Source organism: Triticum aestivum, chromosome 1B (assembly GCF_018294505.1).
Source record: "Triticum aestivum cultivar Chinese Spring chromosome 1B, IWGSC CS RefSeq v2.1, whole genome shotgun sequence".
NCBI lineage: Eukaryota > Viridiplantae > Streptophyta > Magnoliopsida > Poales > Poaceae > Triticum > Triticum aestivum.
The window spans coordinates 212,421,035-212,424,236 of NC_057795.1; positions in this window are offsets into that span (position 1 = coordinate 212,421,035).

Here is a 3,202-nt window from a genome sequence, read left to right on the forward strand (position 1 = left end):
ATCATCTTGATCTATATCAATGTGTCGTCACATGGTCGTCTCGCCAACTATTGCTCTTGCAACTATTGCTATCGCATAGCGATAAAGTAAAGCAATTATTTAGCACTTCCATCTTATGCAACAAAGAGACAACCATAGAGCTTCTGCCAGTTGCCGATAACTTCAACAAAACATGATCATCTCATACAACAACTTATATCTCATCACGTCTTGACCATATCACATCACAACATGCCCTGCAAAAACAAGTTAGACGTCCTCTACTTTGTTGTTGCAAGTTTTACGTGGCTGCTACGGGCTGAGCAAGAACCGTTCTTACCTACGCATCAAAACCACAATGATAGTTCGTCAAGTTGGTGCTGTTTTAACCTTCTCAAGGACCGGGCGTAGCCACACTCGGTTCAACTAAAGTTGGAGAAACAGACACCCGCTAGTCACCTGTGTGCAAAGCACGGCGATAAAACCAGTCTCGCGTAAGCGTACGCGTAATGTCGGTCCGGGCCGCTTCATCCAACAATACCACTGAACCAAAGTATGACATGCTGGTAAGCAGTATGACTTGTATCGCCCACAACTCACTTGTGTTCTACTCGTGCATATAACATCAACGCATAAAACCTAGGCTCTGATGCCACTGTTGGGGAACGTAGTAATTTCAAAAAATTTCCTACGTACACGCAAGATCATGGTGATGGCATAGCAACGAGAGGGGAGAGTGTTGTCCACGTACCCTCGTAAATCATAAGCGGAAGCGTTAGCACAACGCGGTTGATGTAGTCGTACGTCTTCACGATCCGACCGATCCAAGCACCGAACGTACGGCACCTCCGAGTTCAGCACACGTTCAGCTCGATGACGATCCCCGGGCTCCGATCCAGCAAAGCTTCGGGGATGAGTTCCGTCAGCACGACGGCGTGGTGACGATGATGATGTTCTACCGGCGCAGGGCTTCGCCTAAACTCCGCGACGATATGACCGAGGTGGAATATGGTGGAGGGGGGCACCGCACACGGCTAAGGAACGATCCGTAGATCAACTTGTGTTGTCCTAGAGGTGACCCCCTGCCCCCGTATATAATGGAGCAAGGGGGGAGGGGGCGGCCGGCCTAGTAGGGGCGCGCCAAGGGGAGTCCTACTCCCACCGAGAGTAGGACTCCCTCCTTCCTTGTTGGAGTAGGAGAAGGGGGAAAGAGGGGGAGAGGAGGAAGGAAAGGGGGGCTGCGCCCCTTGTCCAATTCGGACCAAAGGGGGGGGCGCAGGCCTCCTTCCTTTTGGCCTCTCTCCTCTATTCCCGTATGGCCCAATAAGGCCCATATACTCCCCGGCGAATTCCCGTAACTCTCCAGTACTTCGAAAAATACTCGAATCACACGGAACCTTTCCGAACTCCGAATATAGTCGTCCAATATATCGATCTTCACGTCTCGACCATTTCGAGACTCCTCGTCATGTCGCCGATCTCATCCGGGACTCCGAACTCCTTCGGTACATCAAAACTCATAAACTCATAATATAACTATCATCGAAACCTTAAGCGTGCGGACCCTACGGGTTCGAGAACTATGTAGACATGACCTAGAACTATTCTTGGTCAATAACCAATAGCGGAACCTGGATGCCCATATTGGCTCCTACATATTCTACGAAGATCTTTATCGGTCAAACCGCATAACAACATACTTTGTTCCCTTTGTCATCGGTATGTTACTTGCCCGAGATTTGATCGTCGGTATCCAATACCTAGTTCAATCTCGTTACCGGCAAGTCTCTTTACTCGTTACGTAATGCATCATCACGTAACCAACTCATTGGTCACATTGCTTGCAAGGCTTATAGTGATGTGCATTACCGAGAGGGCCCAGAGATACCTCTCCGACAATCGGAGTGACAAAACCTAATCTCGAAATACGCCAACTCAACATGTACCTTCGGAGACACCTGTAGTACTCCTTTATAATCACCCAGTTACATTGTGACATTTGGTAGTACCCAAAGTGTTCCTCCGGTAAATGGGAGTTGCATAATCTCATAGTTACAGGAACATGTATAAGTAATGAAGAAAGCAATAGCAACATACTAAACGATCAAGTGCTAGGCTAACGGAATGGGTCATGTCAATCACATTATTCTCCTAATGATGTGATCCCATTAATAAAATGACAACACATGTCTATGGTTAGGAAACATAACCATCTTTGATTAATGAGCTAGTCAAGTAGAGGCATACTAGTGACTATATGTTTGTCTATGTATTCACACATGTATCATGTTTCCGGTTAATACAATTCTAGCATGAATAATAAACATTTATCATGAAATAAGGAAATAAATAATAACTTTATTATTGCCTCTAGGGCATATTTCCTTCACCGGCCCTCCCCCCTCCTCCACTCCTTTATATACGGGGGCAAGGGGGCACCTCTAGACACACAAGTTGATCTGTTGATCTCTCCCAGCCGTGTGCGGTGCCCCCCTCCACCATATTCTATCTCGGTAATATCGTAGCGGTGCTTAGGCGAAGCCCTGCATCGGTAGCATGATCAACACCGTCATCACGCTGTCGTGCTGATGGAACTCTCCCGCAAAGATCTACTGGATCGCAGTTCGTGGGATGTCATCGAGCTGAACGTGTGCTGAACCCGGAGGTACCGTATGTTCGGTACTTGGATCGGTCGGATCATGAAGACGTACGACTACATCAACCGCGTTGTGCTAACGCTTCCGCTTTCGGTCTACGAGGGTACGTGGACAACACTCTCCCCTCTTGTTGCTATGCATCACCATGATCTTGCGTGTGCGTAGGAATTTCTTTGAAATTACTATGTTCCCCAACAGTGGCATCCGAGCCAGGTTTATGCGTAGATGTTATATGCACGAGTAGAACACAAGTGAGTTGTGGGCGATACAAGTCATACTGCTTACCAGCATATCATACTTTGGTTCGGCGGTATTGTTGGATGAAGCGGCCCAGACCGACATTACGCGTACGCTTACGTGAGACTGGTTCTACCGACGTGCTTTGCACACAGGTGGCTGGCGGGTGTCAGTTTCTCCAACTTTAGTTGAACCGAGTGTGGCTACGCCCGGTCCTTGAGAAGGTTAAAACAGCACCAACTTGACGAAATATCGTTGTGGTCTTATGCATAGGTAAGAACGGTTCTTGCTAAGCCCGTCGCAGCCATGTAAAACTTGCAACAACAAAG